We start from the raw sequence: 24,299 nt of genomic DNA on the forward strand, positions 1-24,299 counted from the left end.
AAAAATTTTGCCATCTAGAAACATCAACTGTTTTTCGGGAGTTTCAAGTGATATACAAAATGATATTATTGAAGCTATATAGACATTATTTAGCCATATCTTAACTTTTTTAAACAAGATTTTTTGCATCTGGTTTTGGTAACACTTTAGGAAAAGTCACGCGTCGCCACTGGAACTAACACAGAGCTCGAGGAACTATACCCAGACGACAACACCATAAAAAAATAAGACCAGAAGACTCCAAGGGCCAGGAAACCTCAAAAGACATTCTGACCAAAAAACAGTAAGGCTGGTATCGGAGGAAGTCCCAACTGGAAGAAGACCACGTGGACGCCTCAAGACAGAGAAGAGTGGATGATGCATGTTTTCGAGTCGGCTAAAACCCACAAAGTAAAGTAAAAAATAACATCAGTCAGTTTTTTACATTAATTTATGCTATGTATGAAGTAAAAATGTTCGTATAAAAAGAATAAATCCCATCAAAAAGTACCATCTAGGCTTGATATTAAAATTGTAGTGTTATTTGTATAAAAAACATATCGTCACCCTAATTAGCAAATCTCGTAACACCATTTTTGCTCAATTTGTGAATATATGTTTGTAAATTAATCATATTTATGTTAAACATTTGTTTGTAAATAAATTTATGTCATTAAACCGAATCCAGTAACTCCACCTAAATATAGAAATTAAATATAAGCAAAAAAGGATACCTTGTAACTCCGTATCAGCTTTTTTCTTAAGTCTCTTGGACAATTTTGTCGTTTTGGAATTACGAGTTTTGCTAATTATTATGGTGACGATATAATATCTCAGTATTTAAGCATCGGTTGACACTCTTCTCGTTGGTAGAGAGTAACGAAATAGTCATTGTTTTAATAAGTTCGTGAAAAGATATAAGTCAGACGAATAGAATATTAAATAAAATATCTATTGATTAACAAAAATCAATATACATACAATACTGTTATCAAACTTTATTAATTTCAGATATAAACAATTTTTTTAATTTTCTCAAAACTTCATTATTGTGACTTATACCCCTTCACAAATAAGCGATTCATTTATGCTATGTATGAAGTAAAAATGTTCTTATAAAAAGAATAAATCCCATCAAAAAGTATCATCTAGGCTTGATATTAAAATTGTAGTGTTATTTCTATAAAACTACCGTAATTAGCAAACTTTTTAACTCCATTTTTGCTGAATATATTTGTAAATTAATCATATTTATGTTAAATATATATTTGTAAATTACTTTATCTGTCATTTAACCAAATCCTGTAACTCCACCTAAATGTAGAAATTAAATATAAGCAAAAAAGAATACCTTGTAACTCCGTATCAGCTTTTTTCTTAAGTCTCCTGGACAATTTTGTCGTTTTGGAATTACGAGTTTTGCTAATTATTAGGGTGACGATATATCTATCAGTATTCAAGCATCGGTTGACACTCTTCTCGTTGGTAAAGAGTAACGAAATAGTCATTGTTTTAATTAATTCGTGAAAATATATAAGTCAGACGAACAGAATATTAAATAAAATATCTATTAATTAACAAAAATTAATATACATTCAATATTGTTATCAGACTTATAATAAAATAATTAATTTTCCAGGAAAAATCACAAATTTTTTATTTATTTCAAATATAAACACTTTTTTTAATTTTCTCAAAACTTCATTTTTGTGACTTATATCCTTTCATAAATAAGCGATTTATTTATGCTATGTATGAAGTAAAAATGTTCTTATAAAAAGAAAAAATCCCATCAAAAAGTACCATCTAGGCTTGATATTAAAATTGTAGTGTTATTTGTATAAAATTACCCTAATTATCAAACCTAGTAACTTCATTTTTGCTGAATTTGTGAATATGTTTGTAAATTAATCATATTTATGTTAAAAATCTGTTTGTAAATTAATTTCTGTCATTTAACCAAATCCTATAACTCCACCTAAATGTAGAAATTAAATATAAGCAAAAAAGAAAACCTTGTAACTCCGTATCAGCTTTTTTATTAAGTCTCCTGGACAATTTTTTCGTTTTGGAATTACGAGTTTTGCTAATTATTAGGGTGACGACATATTTAACAGTATTCAAGCATCGGTTGACACTCTTCTCGTTGGTAAAGAGTAACGAAATAATCATTTTTCTTGTTGTTCCTTCACTATTTACTAACCTCTACACTTCACTTTGCGATACATAAAAATCATATCAACAGCTATATATTAAAATATTGAATGGGTTGCATATGTGAGTCCATATTAAATGTAGTAATGAAACACAGACTTACTCACAATCATTTAATAATACTTTGACGACCGGTTTAGATCTCTACACTATTCAGATCATCTTCAGGTCGGCGTTACAAGTAGTTAAATGCTACAATTAAAGAAAGCCAGAGTTAGAACAATGTCTGGTTGTACAAATGGTTGAAAAAAGTATGCAACTGCTGACATTTCAGAACAACAAACTGATAATTACATATGCACACCTATGAGAAACAGATACTCATAAGCATGTATACGCACATGGATACATTCGGTTTATGACTATTTGTTGAACGAGTAAAAACTTAAAAAAAAACATTAAAAACTATTAAAAAACTTATTAAATCAAAAATTAAAAATGCTTCCAAATTCGAAAAATAATAATATTTATTATTATTATTATTAAATCAAAAATTAAAAATGCTTCCAAATTCAAAAAATAATAATATTTATTATTATTATTTTTTGAATTTGGAAGCATTTTTAATTTTTGATTTAATAAGTTTTTTAATAGTTTTAATGTTTTTTTTTAAGTTTTACTCGTTCAACAAATAGTCATAAACCGCATGTATCCATGTGCGTATACATGCTTATGAGTATCTGTTTCTCATAGGTGTGCATATCAGTTTGTTGTTCTGAAATGTCAGCAGTTGCATACTTTTTTCAAAAATTTTCTTTTCAAATTTTGGCTTTCTATTAGCATTTGTACAACCAGACATTGTTCTAACTCTGGCTTTCTTTAATTGTAGCATTTAACTACTTGTAACGCCGACCTGAAGATGATCTGAATAGTGTAGAGATCGAAACCCGTCGTCAAAGTATTATTAAATGATTGTGAGTAAGTCTGTGTTTCATTACTACAGCTATATATTAATTAATATTTCTTATTAGTCTAAATTAATTCAATTTGTTTGTTGGAGCCTCTATACTCTATACACTAAAAAATGGTATAAACAAACCTTTAAGTGACACACTGTGTACTCGCTGGTGCCCAATGGCTATACTGATTCATTTACTAAAACTTTAATTTTTTAAATTGCTGTTTAATATATTATTATCCAATTTTGCCTCAGGTTAGACTTAGCAAAATTAGTTAATTATATAATCCATAAATACCTATAAAAAATATGTCATTGGTAGGGACAAGTGGAGTAATAGCGGACAAGGAACAAGTTTTTTTCGGTCGTAAATAATAGTAAAAAAATCAGAGGAAACAATTTCCTGTTGCACTTGGGATTCATTATTGGCTATGAAAAATCCTGCAATAGCATATAACTATGAGTAGCGAGGATGCTCGACTTAAAATCGTTTGCAACAGGTTGAAGGAAGTAATAAATTATGATCTGGTGGTGATCGGGAGTGAACTACGACAATAGCATGGGATCAGCCGATTGTTATTACAGCTAAAATATACAGGGTGTCCAAAAACTCTCACGACAAACGAAGACCGGAGATCCTTCAGATAATTTAAAGATAATTTAACCCAATTCATCTAGTCCGAATATGCTTCCTAAAGGAACTAGAGCTCTTTAAAGATGTCTTCTTGTAATTAGTTTTTTTTAAAACAGCTCCAGAGCGCTTCTATTTTATAAAAACGAAAACTAGTGTGCCTATTTATCTTCCAGAGATAAATTGATTCCATTATTTCAGAATTTCTATTAGTACCAGTCATAGGCGTCCATTTGGGGTAGAACAACGGATATTTTATCGCATAGACTTTTTGTCTTTAACTTTTAAGTATTTTTGATACCGAATTATTAAATTTTGAGGTATTTTAGTACTAAATGGTGCTCTTGCTTTAAGTCGGTAGGATGCACTTCGTTTCTCAAAATAGTTTTTTTCTGAAATTTTTTTTTTGATTCAAATAACGAAAAATTTTCAAATCGATTTCTCCAGATAACAGTGAATCATGCCGACTTAAAGCAAGAGTACATTTTAGTACTAAAATACATCATAGTTTAATAATCCAATGTCAAAAATATTTAAAAGTTTAAGACAAAAACGTTATGAAATAAAATAACTGTTCTTCTACCCAAAACGGATGCTTATGACCGGTACTAGAAATTCGTAATTGATGAAATCGATTTCTCTCTGGAAGATAAATAGGCGTACCAGTTTCCTTGTTTTCTAATGAAAGCGTTCTGGAGCTATTAAAAAAACAATTTGAACACGCCATGTTTAAAGAGCTCTAGAACATTTTTGGACTATTTTAACTATTTGTAATGGAAATAAGCCACAATATTATTAAAAAATGATTTTTATTAACGTTTCGACGCCCAAATCGGGTGCCGTTGTCAAAATACAAAATACTACTAACATAAACAAAAATGTTGTTGCTTAGTAAAAAAATTCTTCTAATAATTTATTTAATTTGACTCATTTATATCGGCAATTCAGATGCATAATATGATACATTTTAAAGTAGAAGACTTTAAAATGATATTGCCAATATTTATGAGTTGCGTTCCTGGGACGACGACTTTACTGAAAGATAGTTCATTCGATTACATGAAATCAACCCCAACTCAAGAATATTCGTCACAAAAAAATCATAGCATGTGATCTGTCTGTAAAAAGACAACTTCATGCAACGGTGACATTAAAATTCTCGCGTTAGAGATCTCATAGTAAATAATATACCAAATTAACGAAGGATCCAACGAAAACACTGGAAAACAAAGTCTATAGAACTTTATTCAAATTTAAAAATGATCTAACATACTATCAAAGAAAATTAATGACACCTCATTACAGTAAGTCACCACATTTTTATGGAGTGCCGAAAATTCATAAAGCGAACATACCACTTAGACTCATTTGTAGTACCATCAGTTCTCCTTGTAGTGAACTATCAAAATTTTTATTAAACATTATAAAACCATTTGATAATAATGATGACACATTTATAAAAAATACAAAACATTTTTTAAACAAATTATCAACTATTGAGTTCAATCCAAATAATATTTTAGTAAGTTTTGACATAAACACTTTATTTACAAATGTGCCATTAGATAAAACTTTAAATATAATCAAAACGAAATTAGAGAATGATGATACATTGACAACTAGGACAAGACTAAATGTATCAGCTATAATGGAGTTATTGACATTATGTACTAATAATACCTATTTTCAACTAAATAATAAATTTTATAAACAAAATTTTGGTCTAGCACTGGGCTCCTCTTTATCTCCATTATTGGCTAATATATTTATGGAGGATTTCGAAACTAATATCATTTCTAAACAAAATTTAAAACCCACTCTATGGTGGAGATTATGTAGATGATGTGCTTCAATATGGCCTCATAGATCAGAATTGTTGGATACATTCCTGAATATTATAAACGATCAAGAAGAGACAATAAAATTTACAATGGAAAAGGAATATAATAACACCCTACCTTTCCTCGATGTTTTAGTCTCAAAGAAGGATACTGGACATGAGACTCAAGTGTATAGAAAACCCATACATACCAACAGATATCTCAATTACAAATCAAATCACAACATCAACGTTAAAAAGGGAATCATAAAATCCTTATATGATAGAGCCAAAATTACTTGTTCTAACGAAAATTCATTTTTAGGAGAAAAACAATTCTTAACATCTGTTTTAATAAAAAATGATTAACCTTTATCGTTTATAAATAAGGAATTGTCAAGATTGGATCGAATGGAACAGAACAACATAGAACGGGATCCTACAACATTCACAAGAAATAATACGAGGAAAATATCAATACCATACATAAAAGGACTATCCGAGAAACTTAAAACAATAGGAAATAAATTCAACATTTCAACAACATTCAAAACAACCAACACATTGAGATCTATTCTATCTAAAACTAAACCTAACAATGAACAAGAAAGGACAAAGAATTGTATTTATAAAATACCTTGTGAATGCGAACAGTTTTATATAAGTGAAACATCAAGACCATTAAACGTTAGAATAAGTGAACATCAATATTATATTAAAAATAGAGAATTTGATAGATCTCAAATATGGCAACACGCATGGGATAATGAACATAGAGTTCAGTGGAGAGATTCAAGTATAGTCCTGAAAGAAACAGATAGTAAAAAGAGAAAAATCAAAGAAGCGGCTCTAATTATGCTAAACGGAACCAATTGTGTCGCAAATTCCTCGGTGGAATGTAGTAGGATGTGGATACCCATACTGAAAGACGAAGTCAATAGAAAGAAAATACCACAATTAATAAGTCAATAGTCAAATTAGTACATATTTTATATTTTAGTATTACTTATATATCCATGTATTATTGATATTATTTATAATTTAAACAAAATTATAGTAAAGTCAGAATTTGGTATTAATTTTGAGAGTAAATTAAATGTAAGACCAAATACTTACGATGTCGGGACAGTATCACGAGGTTTTTCCTGGTTTTCCCTCGTGATTTACTATGAGATCTCTAACGCGAGAATTTTAATGTCACCGTTGCATGAGGTTGTCTTTTTAAAGACAGATCACATGCTATGATTTTTTTGTGACGAATATTCTTGAGTTGGGGTTGATTTCATGTAATCGAATGAACTATCTTTTAGTAAAGTCGTCCCAGGAACGCAACTCATAAATATTGGCAATATCATTTTAAAGTCTTCTACTTTAAAATGTATCATATTATGTATCTGAATTGCCGATATAAATAAGTCAAATTAAATAAATTATTAGAAGAATTTTTTTACTAAGCAACAACATTTTTGTTTATGTTAGTAGTATTTTGTATTTTGACAACGGCACCCGATTTGGGCGTCGAAACGTTAATAAAAATCATTTTTTAATAATATTGTGGCTTATTTCCCATTACAAATAGTTAAAATTGTAAAAATGCCACAAGAAAATAGCTTCAGAACAACATTTTTGGACTAGATGAATTGGGTTAAATTATCTTCAAATTATCTGAGGAATTCCGGTCCTCGTTTGTCGGGGGAGTTCCTGGACACGCTGTATATATATCATACACTTCTAGACTTTAAGCACATACATATTGTTGGTTATGATACTGTGTAAACTATACATAACTCCAATGGGAAAAGAGAAACGGATGATAGGGAAAAAATGAAAAAAAAAACGAATAGTCACAATATGAGGTGATCAGCGCTTAATAAAGGGGCTGAAAAGTCAGATGACTCTACAAGGCGACAAGTTTTGTTTATATTTAAGTTATATTTATTATTTTTAGATTTTCTAAATTAAAATGGATAATTTTTCATCAATTCAGCATGTATCCAACGTATCGATTGAATGATTGTAATAATAAATTATAAGAAAATAATTTGTGTAGTCAGAATTTATTATACCCGAAAAAAAAATTAATAGACAAAGATAAAAATTTACCGGTGTGTGCTTTAAAGTGATATATAAAAAGTTTTGTAACGTATTTGTTGCGAAATTAATTATTTTTACTATTTTTACGTTACATAATAGGCATTCCAAGAGAAAGAAATATGTCAGGTAGAAAAAGAGATAAAAATGAAAATATTATCATATTAATATATTATGTTTTTTGTTTTTATTTTGCTTTAGAGTTTTAATTTTTCAAAAAATAAAAACATTGAAAATATATAGTATTAAGTGTCCGTAATTGCCCCACTTTACACTAAAACGAAAAAGTGAATAACTAATTTTAATCTTTACTGTTAAATTTGTATTCTGAAGATGTAAAAAAATATTTGGTATTTGAAGAACGGTCTAGGACGTTTCATTGCCGACCGATTCATCGCCGGCCAATTCATCGCCAGTCAGTTAATCGCTAACTGATTTATTTCCGAATTTCCGATCAATTTTCGACAGTTACATTTATTATCTATTTTTAATATTAATTAGGAATTCTAGAAAATGGCCTAACCCAACCTAACACTACATAAATTTTAACATATATATTATTTCTACACAGGCCATTTAACACTACAAATTTAGTACTATTTAGTATAAAATTTAGGGGAAATAGAAATAGAACAGTAAATATAATAATATTTTATATCTGTTTAATTGACATAAGTTTTGAACTGAATTTAACGTCGTCTCGAGTTATCTCCCATAATAAAAAATCAACTGAATAACTGGCGATTAAGCGAAGGGCGATGAAACGGACGGCGATTAAATGGACTGGCGATGAATCGGCGGCATCGAAACGTCCCATTCCGTTTGAAGAAGACGCCCACAAAATTAAAATATAGTTTTGATTGTACCTATACTGTTTGCAAAATACATATTGTGCAGTAATTAGGTACTCGAAAGCATAATAACAACTTGCAAGTAGTTTTCCTTCGACCTCTTAATAATAATAATAATAATAATATAGGTATAAAATGCACACCCATGAGAATGGAGAATGATAATTTATGTTTAGGATCGCTGCCTGGGGATCGCCAGGGCACGTCTGGAGCCGGCGCTGGACGTGACAGCATGCGGGACGTCGGTGGCAGGGTGTTGAGGAGGCGGGCCCCTGTCATACAATCAGCTACAGCCCAACCACAACCACAACCACAAGCGAGCCAAGCAACAACAAGAGCTCCACCCGCCGAAGGTGCTGCGCTGGATCATCAGCCGGCGCTCACTCAAGCGGGACGACCGAGGCAGCGCATGAAATGGACTGTGTCCATTAATGAAAACATTTTGCGCTTCTACTACAAGGTGACAAACCTCGGTCAAGAAACAATCGGCTACCGACAACAGCTGTATGCCGAATTTTGCAGGACGTACCCAGATATTCAAGTATCGGAGCAACGAGTATCTGACCAATACCGGGTAATTATAAGAAACAACCTTATCCCGGAGACAAGACGCAATATCATCAGAAGCGAAGTCGAACGGGAGATTCATAACAATGTAGGGATTGAAGATCAAGTCCCTGTTGAAGTTAATGAGCAGATTCCTGAGCTTGCCATACAAGAAACTCAACCTGACAATACAGAGCAGGAAAACAACGAGTTACGTGCGAACCTAGTAAGCGAAATGGCGCGTGCGGTACAGGAGTTTAATGGAACAAACCCACTTAGCAGACCACCGCTACCACGAATAAACTCTTGTAAAAAACTAGGGGCGCTGTTACAAATTGTGAACACTGAAGTCCTACCCAATTATGTCGTAGAAGCCCACACATTAGAATATTTGCACATGCTTATCTACTCTGCAGCAACAGCAATTGCTAATGTAATGGGCATTAAGATCAGAACGCGACGGGGTACTAACAACGTAAGGACTGGTAACAGAATTGCACCCTGGGAAAAAAGACTGCTCGGAAAAATTGAATTACTGCGTAGGGATATTGGTCAAGTCACCGAATATATACGAGGTGTAAGAAGTAGAAAAGTCATCAGGAGAGCTGAAGAAATAATACTGAGTACTGCAAGACACTCAAGATATGATCCAGAAAACAACACAGCCCAACAGTGTCTGGATACATTAAAACAAAAACTCTCCGTTTATTCAGGACGACTAAGAAGGTACAAAGTGAGTAACAACCGAAAATCCGACAATGCTCTTTTTGAAAGTTCTGAGAATGCGTTCTATCGAAAACTCAATTCCACTGTGGAACGTGTCGATAAGACTTACCCAAGCCAAGAAGAAATTCATGAGTTTTGGGGAAATCAACTTTCCACACCAGCTGCTCTTAACAACAATGCTGGATGGATAGAAGATACGACACAGAACTGCCAACACTATACTACTACTCTCTACGAACCCTTCACCACTGAAGAAGTCTCAAATATCATCAAAGAGCTTCATAACTGGAAATCTCCTGGACCAGACGGAGTTCAAAACTTCTGGCTTAAGAAGTTTTGGAGTGTTCATGATTGCTTATCAACACTAATTAATAATGTTATTTCTAATCCGCAGGAAACACCATTATTTCTAACTCAGGGAACCACTTATTTAATACCGAAGGATCAAAATAACACCCAAGATCCAGCCAAATACCGCCCAATTACTTGTCTTCCAACTTTGTATAAATTAGTCACATCCTGTGTAGCCCGGCGTATCTACCAACACTGTGCTCTGAACAATATCATAGAGCCTCAACAGAAAGGATGCGCTAAGGGTTCCATGGGTTGCAAAGAACAACTTATCATCGACTCAGTCATTTCTAATCAAGCATATTCCAAAAAAAGGAACCTATTTACTGCCTTCATTGATTACAAGAAGGCCTTTGATTCAGTGCCGCATGAATGGCTTATAGATATATTGAGAATATATAAAGTCGATGATAATATAGTGACCTTTTTAGAGCATATAATGACGGAGTGGAAGACTAGAATTCACCTTCAAATACCTGGTGAAAATAACATCGAAACTGAAAATATCGCAATCAGCCGGGGCCTGTTTCAAGGAGATTCGTTGAGTCCTCTGTGGTTCTGTTTAGCTATGAACCCACTATCTCAGCTATTAAATGCCACAGACGCAGGTTTTAGCATCAAAAATAACAACAATGTGGTGGCGAAGCTCAATCCTTTATTGTACATGGATGATTTGAAATTAATGGCTTCCACTCGAAACCAACTCGATGAAATGCTAAAAACTGTAGCATCCTTTTCAAATGACATTAATATGCACTTCGGACTAGACAAGTGCCGTGTTTTAAATATAGTCAGAGGAAAAGTACAGCCCGGAGGATTCGATATGCAAAATGGCCAGAACATCGAGGCCATGGGTGAAAACGATATTTATAAATATCTTGGAGTAAAGCAAGCGCGGAAAATTTACCATAAGCAAATGAAAACTGAGATAACAGCGGAGTTTATACGAAGGGTAAAACAGCTGCTTCGTTCACACCTTAACAGTAGAAATTTGTTTAAGGCACTAAACACCTACGCTTGTTCCGCGCTTAGCTATTCATTTGGTATTGTTAAGTGGACAAAAACGGATATAGAAAATCTTCAGCGAAAAGTACGAACACACCTCACAAAGGCACAAAAACACCACCCTAAAAGTGCAGTAGAACGAACGACATTACCCCGGTATTTAGGAGGAAGAGGACTTATGGATATAGGTGAGCAATTAGATAAACAAATTGCTAATTTAAGAACTTATTTTCAGATGCAGGCTGAGACATCTACTCTACATCGCGCTATCTGCGCAGTAGATGACACAACACCGATCAAACTGAGGGAAGCAGAACTGCGCATAAACCACCTTACTAAGGACGAAAAAGTGCGCGCCTGGATGGGTAAACCTTTGCACGGGCGACATCCCAATGAGGTCAGCCAAGATTATGTCGACAATATAGCGTCGAACTACTGGTTGACATCGGGAAAGATGTTCCCTGAAACGGAGGGTTCATTACTGGCCATTCAGGATCAGGTTATACCAACCAGAAATTACCTGAAATATATCGTCAAAGACCCTCAGGTTCAAAACGACAGATGCCGATATGGATGTCAAGCCCAAGAAACCATCCAACATTTTACAGGGGGCTGCCAGGCATTTGCTGCAACTGAATATAAGGAAAGGCATGACGCAGTGGGAAAGATCCTTCATCAAGAGATAGCTATCAAGCTGGGACTTCTCCAAACCGACCATCTCCCATATTATCAATACGTCCCTGAGAGTATGCTTGAGGATGGAAACTACAAGCTATACTGGTACCGCACTGTGCTCACAGACCAAACAGTGGCGCATAATAGACCAGATCTCGTATTAGTCAATAAATTAACGAGACAAACAACCCTCATTGATGTGGCGATTCCTAACAACAATAATCTACGTACTAAATTTACTGAAAAGATCGCCAAGTACAGAGATCTGGAAATTCAAATAAGGAGACAATGGAGAATGCAAAGTACCCAGACGATACCGATTATTATGTCTACTACTGGAGTCATTCCGAAGACCCTCCTCGAAAGCATAAAAAAGCTGGGTCTTAATGAACATCTTTATAAGACCATGCAGAACGCAGTACTACTCGCAACGGCCAGATGTGTACGAAAATTTTTGGGAGATACACCTGCATACCAAGTCACCTAGGGCTCGATAACACGGAAAGAGTCCCACCAGAGCTCAATCCTTTTGATACCGTAGGTATCTGGGATGAGTCAATTTTCCCCTTAGAGGGAGTGTGAGCCGTATGGCTAAATCTAGAAAGGTGATAATAGTACATTACAGAGTAGTTTAAATTTTTTTTATGTATAAATCAGATAAGAATAAAAATTGCCAGGTTATGATGAACTACATAGATCTCTCTACTTAGTATTTTCAGTATTGACTCAATAAATGTTTTATTATGTATTATCAATGGGCAAATTCGCACAAATAATTAATTATTGGTTTAATATATTTATTTTTCTACAACCGTGTTAAAAATGCAATTTTTAGCATTCCATAGGAGCGTTAAAAATGCTACTTTAAAGCACTAGCGCTTTAACAACTTTAAGGCACTGCAGTTAAAAGTGAATTGTCAACTTGTAAAACGTCAAAATATTTATATTTCATTTATTACCATTAATATTAGTAGTACAGCTTGCGCAATTTGAAAAGGGTGGTTTAAAAGTTTTTTTAAAATCTAATAATAAAAAGATCAGTAAAGTTTTCCATTTTAGTGGGCGCTTTTCATTTATTAATTTAATTTTCCATTTCCAACAATAGTTTTTTCCGAGTATAGCGCCATCTAGCCATAATTTGAAAAAATGTTTCGAATACAAATTGCTTATTTTTACGTAAAGAATCCAAATCTGGAATAAAAATTTGGGGCTCCTATTTAAGATTTTTAAGTAACCCCCCACCCTACCTCCGTGGGGCGTCGTGTTTGGTACCATTCGATAGATTTTTCAAAATATTGATTAAGTATATTTTGCAGTTTTTTGATCTAATGTATATTTTGCGAAATATCGCGGGATTTGTATTTAAAATTTTAAATTTACCCCCACCCCTCTCCTTGGGGTGCCATGTTTGGTATCATTCGATAGATGTTTGAAAAATATTGAACACGTATTTTTTAGTTTTTCAATCTAACGTTGATTTCGCGAATTATTCGCTTTTTTTGTGAAAATTTTTAACTCGCCCATTTCCTTACGCCCCGCTCAAACCGTCAGATTTTTGAAATATGCACTGTTTTGCATGTCCTTAATTTACCGTATCTTAATCTGACAATTTCGAGTATTTTTAAAGATAGATTTTTTTCGGGCCCCCCTTAACGAACTCCCCTGTGTTAAGAGCTAATATATGGTAGAGGTACATCTGCAGAGCACCAGGTTTCTCCCTATATGATAATCTGACGCGCTGGAGTAACTGCAAAAATTCCCGCTTGGGCTCCCCTACCATTAGTTCTCTCAGGATTCGAAAAAATGATGAAATTAAAAAGCATTGTTCCGAAATTTTGCGCCTGTGCTCTTAATCATAGGATGTAATGTTTTTGGAGAAAGATTGCTTATACAAAAATATACTATATATCTAGTTTTCTATGGATTACAGTCATAAATTCATTACTGGGCTGTAACAAGACTGTTTTTCTAATAAATTAGTGCAATTCCAGCAAAATTTGCTATTTTATCAATTACTAGTTTATGGTAGATACTATGATACTTAATTAAAGTAGGCTCTTTCGTAGGTTTTTAGTTGTTAAATTGGCAAAAAATTAAAAAGAAAATTAAGTTTTGATACACTGTATAAAGATACAAAAAAGCAGTAAAACCTCGATAGAACGGACCTCTATTTAACGAACTTCGGATATAACGGACAAAAAATTAGGTCAAACGAAAAAAAAATTTTAATGTAAAAAACTATGAAAAATCGATTTCTGGAAGAAAAATCCGCAAGGAGAGGATTTCGGCACTGCTTTGTGCTAACGCCGATGGATAGCATATATTGACTCCTCTAATGGTCGGCAAATCTCCTAACCTTAGAGTTTTAAAAGAGCATCAACTCCCCGTTTCATATTAGAGCTCTAGTAAGGCATTCACCTCAGATATTTTCAAAAATGAGTTTTTTAAAGAACTTCTACTTACAGTAAAAAAAATTTGAAAGAAGAAACTAGGAATACCGCCGGAAGAGGTGAAATGTTTATTGATTTAAGGCAACGCTCCTACTCATACCTCTGAAATATTTTATATTCAGAAGATGGCATTTTATATGTTTTTGCCAAAAATACAATATGGCTTATTTAACCCATGGATCTGTGAATAATTTTGAAAAACAAACGAATATACTATCGCAGAATGCCTTTAGATGAAATAATGGTTGTATAACATGATGAAGATAATGCAGAAGGTATAAGAGTACAGCATAATTTTGCAAACTTAAAGTGTTACAATTTAAAATCAACAATTTTTAATCCTGCTGCAGCATGAAAAGAGCTGAAAGAGCAAATATTATGGAGCAAATGGTTGGAAGAATTTGTTTGATGACCAAGATATAGCTATAGATTTAGAAGGGTTGGAAGTTCCTGATTTCTATAGGACAATACATTGTCATAATACCAGAGAAGAAGAAGCTAATAAGGAGGATATTTTACAATGGTTAAAAGTAGGTGAAGGTGACCCTGGGTATACCTAACATCCTGACTGAATGTGAAATAGCAGATGAAGTTATGAACCTAAAAAATGAAGATGAGTGGAATGAAGTCAAAATGTTCAATGTGTTTTAAATGTATTAATTTTTTCGATTTGTGAGAAAACTAATAAATATTTTAAAAAAATGGAAGATTAGATTATTACCGAGGGTCGAAAGTCGCTGAAAACTTCTATAATGTTTATTTTAATAAGTTCTTATTCTTTTTCTGGTAACACTACAACCCGGGTAGGTCTTGGTTGACTGCATAGTACAACTAGCTTCCATTTCGAACGGTAGTCCATGATAGTTGGATCAATGGGCAGCCTCATTGTTCTTAAATCTGACCATGAATTGTCTCCTCGTCGCATTCGTGGGCGTTCTAAGGGCCTTCTTACTGTGAGGGCTTCCTCCCACATCAGTTTGCTAAGGCGGTTATTAGGGAGTCTATGGACATGGCCATCCCATATTAGACGTTGAGATTTAATTTCTTGGACTATGTCGCTCGCCCTATACATCTGCTTGGCCTCAGTATTTGTTCTCATTCGGTATTGGTTGCTGTAAGTGTCGTGATGGGGAGCACGGAAGGAGCCTCCACGCAAGTGATATTATAAGAACAAAATGTCACTGGCTCTCCCTGGAAACGCTTCTCGGGCGGCCAATGCTTCTACCACTGGATCCGAACAAACAAACGAGAATCAACGGCTCTTCTCAGAGCCTACATTGACAATGATTACCATAAACATTGAGGGTATTACTTGTAATAAACAAAAAAATTTGTCTGAACTGTGCCAAATCCGCAGATGTGATATATTATGCATACAAGAGACTCACCGTGACATATCAGCACATAGACCTAGCGTTGAGGGAATGCAGCTTATCATTGAACATCCAAGTGCAAAGCACGGAAGCGCCATCTTCGTTAAAAGAGATATTGATGTAACATCAGCTCAAAAAACATGCTACAATGACATTGAAATTCTGACCATCGAAGTAGGAGCCTGCACAGTTACATCTGTGTATAAACCACCCTGGAGAGACTTTGTTTTCTCCCCTCCAAAAAATTTCGCTTCTCAAAAAACCAGATTTATTCTCGTGGATTTTAATAGTCATAATTTTCATTGGGGCTACGCTTCAACTGATAAAAATGGAGATCTTGTGGAATCGTGGGCTGAACCAAACAACCTAGCACTGCTGCATGACCCAAAACTGCCTTATTCATTTCAAAGCAAAATATGGAAGAAAGGTTACAACCCTGATCTCACTTTAATCAGCATGTCTTTAGAGGACCGTTGCGTCAGAAAGATATATAAGCCTCTACCAAAGACACAACATAGGCCCGTGGGAATATCCGTATACAGCGCTATAAAAGCTCCCAGAATCCCTTTCAAACGAAGGTTTAATTTCAAAAAAGCGAACTGGGAAAAATATACTGATAAATTGGAAACACAAGTGAAAAATATAGTCCCGATCCCCAAACACTATGATCCGCTCATCAAACTTGTAAAACGAACCTCATGTAAACACATACCCAGGTGATGTCAACAACATTATATATCTGGTCTGAACGATGAAGCAAAAGACATTATGACAAAGTACACCGAAGAATATAGTAAAGACCCATTTAGCGAAGTTACGGCAGAGATAGGGGAGAGACTACAGCAAATACTAAGCGCCTCCAGACAAGAACGGTAAAGCGAGACTTTAAAGTACAATGGATATGACGCACAGTAGTAAGCAGGCTTGGAATATGATCAAACAACTTAATGGTGATCCCACAGAGGTGAAAGAGCCATGTGCAATAACGCCAAATCAGATAGCCCACCAACTGCTTCTGAATGGCAAAACAAACAATCGTTGCAAAACGCCAATAATTATAAGAACTCAAGACCAGGAAACAACTCTCTTGCGAAACCCATTTACCATTTAAGAGCTTAAAAATGGTATTGACTGTATGAAATATGGAAAATCCCCTGGGGTGGACGAAATCCTAACAGAGCAGATAAAACACTTCGGGCAAAAAGCGAGGCAATGAGTGCTCGATCTATTTAACATCTGTCGCTCTACCTAGCAGATTCCACAAATGTGGCGTAAATCGAAAGTAGTAGCCCTTCTGAAACCTGGTGAAGACCCTGAACTACCGAGTAGCTGCCGTCCGATATCTCTTCTATTTCATTTATATAAATTGTATGAACGCCTCATTTTGAACCGCATCAAGGAAATATTAGATGCAAAACTAATCCCACAACAAGCAGGCTTCAGACCAGGTAAATCATGCACAGGCCAAGTGCTGAACCTAACAGAGCACATAGAGGAGGGATTTGAGCAGAAGGAGATAGTGGGAGTAGCCTTGATAGACCTCACAGCGGCCTATGATACGATAAACCACAGAACATTGCTAATTAAGATCTATAACACTGTGCTTGACTATGACCTGGTAAATATCATTAGATCACTGTTGTGTAATAGACGCTTCTACGTTGTGCTAAATGGAAAGAAGAGCAGATGGATAACTCAAAAAAATGGCCTACCTCAAGGAAGCGTTCTGGCGCCGTCCCTATTTAACATCTACACCAATGACCAACCAATGCACCCTCGGACTGAGAGTTTTGTGTACGCTGACGATCTTGATATCGCCGTAAAGGGGAAAACACTCACACAAGTAGAGTCGACAATGGAAGAGGCTTTAAACATGATATCAACTTACTACAAACAAACCTCATTAAAGCCAAACCCTACTAAAACCCAAATATGTGCATTTCACCTCAACAACCATCTGGCGCATGTAAAACTGAATGTTTCTTGGGAGCAGCAACGCTTGGAACATACTGATAGGTCCAAATATCTTGGAGTGATACTAGGCCGGTCACTAACGTATAAATTCCACTATCAGAGCACAAGACAAAAGGTTTCTACGAGAAACAACCTTCTCCGGAAACTTGTATGGAGCAAGTGGGGTGCAAACCCCCAGGTCTTAGAGTCAACAGCTGAGGCCTTGTGTTCCTCAACAGGGGAATATGCTTGTCCCGTCTGGGGTAGATCTAGACACGCAGAACAAGTCACCACGGCCTTAAATGAAACATGTAGAATAATTACCGGTTGTATGAAGCCTACCCCTCTACCATTACTGTACCGGGCAGCTGGATTCGCATCACCAGACGACCGTAGATGCGCCTCACAATATGTGGAGAAGTTCAGGCAAACTTTCGATGATAGGCACCAATTATACGGGTTTGACGAACCACCAGGAATCAGCCAACTTAAATCAAGGAAAAGGTTTATGAGAAATGTCAGCGTCGAACCACCCGAACTGTTCCCCCTACATCCAGAACGACCTAATGGAATGAACCTGGACTGGAGAACCTGGCGGACACTCAACCGAATACGCACAGGTGTTGCCCCTGTAAAACAGAACCTTATTAAATGGGGCATTAAGACAGATAACGACGCACGTTGTGATTGTGGGGAAATACAGAGCGTGGAGCATCTGAGAGTATGCAGACTTTGCCCATCACAGTGCATCCTCGATGATTTATGGCTCGCAAATACAAAGGGTGTAGACTTAGCCCGATATTGGGCAGAAAAACTGTAGTCGGATCCATACACGAAAAAGTAGGTAAGTAGTGTCGTGATAAGGTCCAAAGATTCTTCTGAGGATTTTTCTTTCAAAACATCTAAGTTTTCTTTTAATCGCTTTGGTCAGAGTCCACGTCTCACATCCATACATCGGTCTAATCACTGTTTTATATATTAAATTCTGATCTTGGATGCTCGAGTTAGGCTCTTAGATTTAATAGTATTGTGGAGGCTATACATACATCTGTTTGCTGCCTGATAATCTCTCCTTTTAATCTCTTCCGTGATATCGTTTTCTGTAGTGAACTTTGTTTCGAGGTATTTAAAACTCTCCAGTCTTTCAAAGTTATATGGATCTATCGTAACATTTTACCCTATTCTGTCTCGTCCCTTTTGTCTGTTGATGCACATGTATTTGGTTTTCTCTTCATTTACCCTTAAACCAGTTTTCTTTGCCTCTACCTCCAATTTATTGAGTTTCCTTAACATTGGTGACTATGATTCCCACAATGTCAATGTCATCCGCGCACGCTAATAGTAATACTGATCCATTTACTGTCAGTAATTCTGTTCTAATTTGTGCTGTTCTTACTACTTTCTCCATTTTAATAAGTTACAGGGATGAAAATAAAAAAAAATTAGTCTGATTTTTAATGGCAAATATTTTATTCAAAAGAAACTTTTTATTTATTCTATGGGACTTTCGGCCCTCGGTAATAAAGGAGTCTTTCATTCTGTGTTTAAATTGTTCAAGAATACTTATTACTTTTCTCAGGATTCGAAAACAATTAATACATTTAAAACACACTGAAAATTTTGCCAGGCGTCAAAATTTTGCATTTTGCACCTTTCCCCTTATTTGATTATTAGTCAAATAACGAAGTTCAACTGTATTATATGCATTTTCGTAAGTTTAGAGAGTTGATAATAAAAAAAACAGCAAACTTCAAAGGTGCAAAAAAAAGAATGTGTGTGTATTTTGTACGCACGTAAGAAGTTATACTTCTATTATATGATATCAAGGAAATAATATACCTAAAACAGTTTATTTGTATTTTATTTAATTATCAAACTAATTTTGATATTACCACTTTCAAAAATTTTTTATTAAAACAATATCAGAAATTAAAAAAAAAAGAAAAAAGGATCGACCGGGTCCGGATTTGAACCCGGGACCTCCACGATACGTAGTCGAATTCTCTACCAATAATCCATCATGGTTTTGTGTACACAACTTCTCGAACGTAATTACAAACCACGGTGTCAAACAGATCCAGTTAAGTATAAAAATATAAAAATGTATAATACTTAGGTATTATCTTACTCCCCAGGAAGACAAATCCAAAGACACAAAAATTGTAATAAATATATTTACCAAAGACACTAACATATTCTTGTCAAACCATATTTGCGTATTTGCGCTGATGCATACATAACTTGAATGATTTAGCAACTAAAAACATACTGTCTGTGTCCGCATGCGCCCAGGATAATAAAAATTCACTCTCAAACGCACCTAAAGGAGTATAACTTCAAAAAATTTAAAACATTCTTAAAGCGGGATTACCTATTATCGAGCAGGAGTCGATATCAAACAGCAACGTCACTTGGCGACGAAGACAATTAAATACAGTTTTGTTTGTGTTTTGTATTTTTTTATTTATATCTAAATACAGTGTATACATTAAAACAAGAATGTGTGTGTACTTTGTACGCACGTAAGAAGTTATACTTCTACTACATATTATGTGATTTTTAAGACTATACCAAAAATTTAAAAAAATAATAGAATAAAACGCACACAAACACATTGAAAAATGCCACAAAGAAAAAATGATTTCTGGACGATAATAATTGTTGGCAAAAATTTTAAATACGCATTTGCTGAAAAAAAAATATATAACAAATATACTTACAATCATAATATGCATAAAAAAATAAAACTTGCATCGGGAATTGAACCCTTGAATTTCGTGCCGCTTTGACTCGTAATCGAAGCGTAGACTCACTCGTCCAATCGCACATTATTTATCATGTGGAAAAATACGGTAACTGAATGTTTTACTGTTTGACAGTTGTTTTGAAAATTATGTAGTTTAAATTTTGTGGAAGAAAATATAAAAATATAACAAAACAGTAAGAAAACAATATATTAGATGAAGATTGGTAGAACTTTTGTTGGTAATCAAATTAAGTATGTAAATCAAAGCATTACATACCTACTAGATAAATAAATCTACGCCAAAAAATCATAATTTAAAAATAAAAATCGAACCTAATTTGGGATTTCTCTCTAAAATCCGCATTCTTGAGAAAATAAATGTATGTATTTCAACCTAATCCAAATGTATAATTACAATATGATCATAATAAAAACAAAAACTAGGTACTTACCAAATTAGAATGAGTTTTCCTTGTCCAAAATAGTCGAAAAGTCCAAAAATATAGGTATATGAAAACTATTTAAAAAGGCAGTATAACTATTAACTAACTTTTGTTTGTTGTTTCTTTTCACACAAATTTTAAAACGCAACAACCATAAATAATCTAACTACAGCTGTGCCACAGCCGCCATATTGAATAATTTTTGACATGTCATTTGAACATCCAATCAGAACAAAGTTATAATGCGCATGCGCCCGGTCGCTAGGTTTTCCCATATAAAAATTTACCCTCTATCGCCGGTAAAGAAGTATAACTTCAAAAAAAGTTAATTTATGTTAAACTTATTTTTATATAACAGACTTTCGGTTTTACCGGACCCCCTCCCCCCAATTAGTCCGTTATATTGAAGTTTTACTGCATTCGTTTAATTGAATAATTGATATTTGACATAAAATTATACAGGGTGTAACAAAAATACAGGTAATAAATTTAATCGCATATTCTGGGACAAAAAATAGTTCGATTGAACCTAACTTACCTTAGTACAAATGTGCACGGAAAAAAAGTTACAGCCCTTTGAAGTTACAAAATGAAAATCGAATTTTTCCAATATATAGAAAACTGTTAGAGATTTTTTATTGAAAATGGACATGTGGTATTCTTATGCCAGTAGTATTTGAAGAAAAAATTATAATGAAATTTGAACACCCCATAAAATTTTATGGGGGTTTGGTTCTTTTAAACCCCCCCACCCCCAAGCTTTTGTGTAAGTTCCAATTAAAATATTATTGTAGCACCATTAGTTAAACACAAGTTTTTAAAAACTTTTTTGTCTCTTAGTACTTTTTCCAAAAGTCAGTTTTTATCGAGATAGTTCAATATTTTTTGTCAAATCCACCACATATTTGTATATGGTAAAGTACGATTATGGAGACTTGGTAATAATATGAAAATTTATTTATGATTTAAATTTTTAAGTATGTTTTGAACCATATTAAAAAAGAAGCCACATCTCGATAAAAGATGCTTTATCAAAAAAATACAAAGAGGCAAAAAAGTTTTAAAAACACTGTGTTTAACAAATGGTACCGCAGTAATAGTTTAATTGGAACGTACACAAGCATTTGGGGGGTTTAATGGAACAAAACCCTCATAAAATTTTTATGTAAACATATTAAAAAAGAAGCCGCAACTCGATAAAAGCTGCCTTATCAAAAAAATACTAAGAGGCAAAAAAGTTTTAAAAATATTAAATTTAACTAATGGCACCACAATAATAATATATTTGAAACGTACACAAAAGTTTGGAGTGGTTTAAGGGAACAAAACCCCCATAAAATTTTTATTGGGTGCAAAAATTTCACTATAATTTTTCTTTAAGATGTTCTTTAAATAAGAATGCTATGTGTCCATTTTCAACAAAAAATCTCTAATAGTTTTCGATATATTCAAAAAAATCGATTTTCATTTTGTAACTTCAAAGAGCTGTAACTTCTTTTGTGTGCATATTTGTACTAAGGTAAGTTAGGTTTATTCAAACTATTTTTGGTCCCAGAATATGTGGTTTAATTTATGACATGTATTTTTGTTACACCCTGTATATTTTTTGATTTGGTTGAGATAAAAAATAAACTTTGGTTTGCGTAAGTTTTATTTTTGGACTCTTATCTTATTATATTACCTAAATACAAAATCATTTAGGAAATTGCCTAATTCTTTTGCGTTTTTAAAACTGTAGTATCACCACATTACGAAGCAGTTTTAAATTATTATCACCACATTACGAAGCAGTTTTAAATTATTCCATGAGTTTAAACAAGATGACAAGTAAAGGACAATTTTATGGCGAAATAAATAATCGTTTTATTATCACTCATCTTCAATTCATGAGCTTCCCATTAGCGAAAAATTTACAAAACTGGTTATTGTGGTCATTAATCTCAAATAAAGTCGATTATAATGGAAAATCATATAGCAACTATAGAACATAAGCAGACAATTCCACTAAATAATAGTTACAGAAATAAAACATTCTATAAAATTCCAAAATATGTAATTTTGAGCATTGGCGTGGCCAGTGGCCACAGCGGATGCTGTGGGTGCCGTGGAACCCACACACTGTTGCCAGGTCAGTTTTTAATTTTTCAGTAGTTTTGCTTTCAAAAATCAGTAGAAATCACTAGATTCTTTTTAGGCCATGTAAGTAAAACCTGTGTTATCGGTTACCTGTCAAAATCGGCCACCTGTACGTACGGCCAATTTAAAAATTCTCCAAACCAATTATAATGATTTCCTTATTTAAATAATCCAATAATACCAGGTCATAACTATAATCCCAGGTCATAATTACCCTAATAGCACAAGGACGTCCAATGGACGTCCATTGGACGTCCTTCACGGACTTTAGGGACGTCCATTGGACGTCCGTTTTCGTCCGAGGAACGTCCTTTATACGTCCTATTTTGGTCCAAATGTCGCGCTACCGAACGTCCATTGGACGTCCATCTAAGGTCCGAGGGGACGTATATTGGACCTTAATCGGACGTAATTTGGACCTTGATCGGACGTCCTAGGGGACGTAAATTGGACCTTAATCGGACGTAAATTGGACCTTAATCGGACGTAAATTGGACCTTAATCGGACGTAAATTGGACCTTAATAGGACGTAAATTGGACCTTAATGGGACGTAAATGGGACCTTAATCGGACGTAAATTGGACCTTAACCGGACGTAAATTGGACCTTAATAGGACGTAAATTGGACCTTAATCGGACGTAAATGGGACCTTAATCGGACGTAAATTGGACCTTATCGGACGTAAATTGGACCTTAATAGGACGTAAATGGGACCTTAATCGGACGTAAATGGGACCTTAATCGGACGTAAATTGGACCTTAATCGGAAGTAAATTGGACCTTAATCGGACGTAAATTGGACCTTATCGGACGTAAATTGGACCCTCGATTGGACCTTAATAGGACGTAAATTGGACCTTAATCGGACGTAAATGGGACCTTAATCGGACGTAAATTGGACCTTAATCGGAAGTAAATTGGACCTTAACCGGATGTTCTAGGGGACGTGAATTGGACCTTAACAGGACGTCCAATTTTGGTCCAAATGCCACGTTGCCAAACGCCCAATGGAGGTCCACTTAACATCCGAAGGGACGTTCGGTGGACGTCAATTGGCCTTCATAGGACGTCCCAGTTTGGTCCAATGTCTTGCTGCCGAACATCCATCTAATGTCGTGGGAAATAAAAAATATATTTTTTAAGGAACTTATATTACATCTTATATTAAATTACAATTATTGGATATTACATTATTTACATTAAATTACAATACACTTCTACAAGAAATTAACGCACCACCTTAAATATGGGGTATTTTTGATGTCTCGTATTTCCTAAACCTGTTGTTTCATCTAAATGATTTTTTTATAATATTATAGCCTAGGCTATAGGTTACCTCCTTAAGCTTGTCATGCACAGGGAGCTATGCTGTAATATATGTACATTATATCATATCGCTCTCTATAGTAA

General features: G+C 34.3%; 1 protein-coding gene across 2 annotated transcripts in view; it reads right to left on the bottom strand.

Moving 5' to 3' along the window:
* LOC114338931 (cytochrome P450 6k1-like) overlaps window positions 1-24,299 on the bottom strand; it is a 113,233-nt gene that overhangs the window by 64,358 nt on the left and 24,576 nt on the right. The window contains exon 1 of one of the 2 annotated variants that reach the window (XM_050659363.1): window positions 3,233-3,315. The exons of the other annotated variant lie outside the window; for it this stretch is intronic. The gene's annotated coding sequence lies outside the window, so the exon portion shown is untranslated. Of the gene's footprint in view, window positions 1-3,232; window positions 3,316-24,299 lie in introns of those variants that run through there. 2 annotated transcript variants of the gene reach the window in all.

The sequence above is a fragment of the Diabrotica virgifera genome, chromosome 8, assembly GCF_917563875.1.
Source record: "Diabrotica virgifera virgifera chromosome 8, PGI_DIABVI_V3a".
Classification (NCBI taxonomy): Eukaryota; Metazoa; Arthropoda; class Insecta; order Coleoptera; family Chrysomelidae; genus Diabrotica; species Diabrotica virgifera.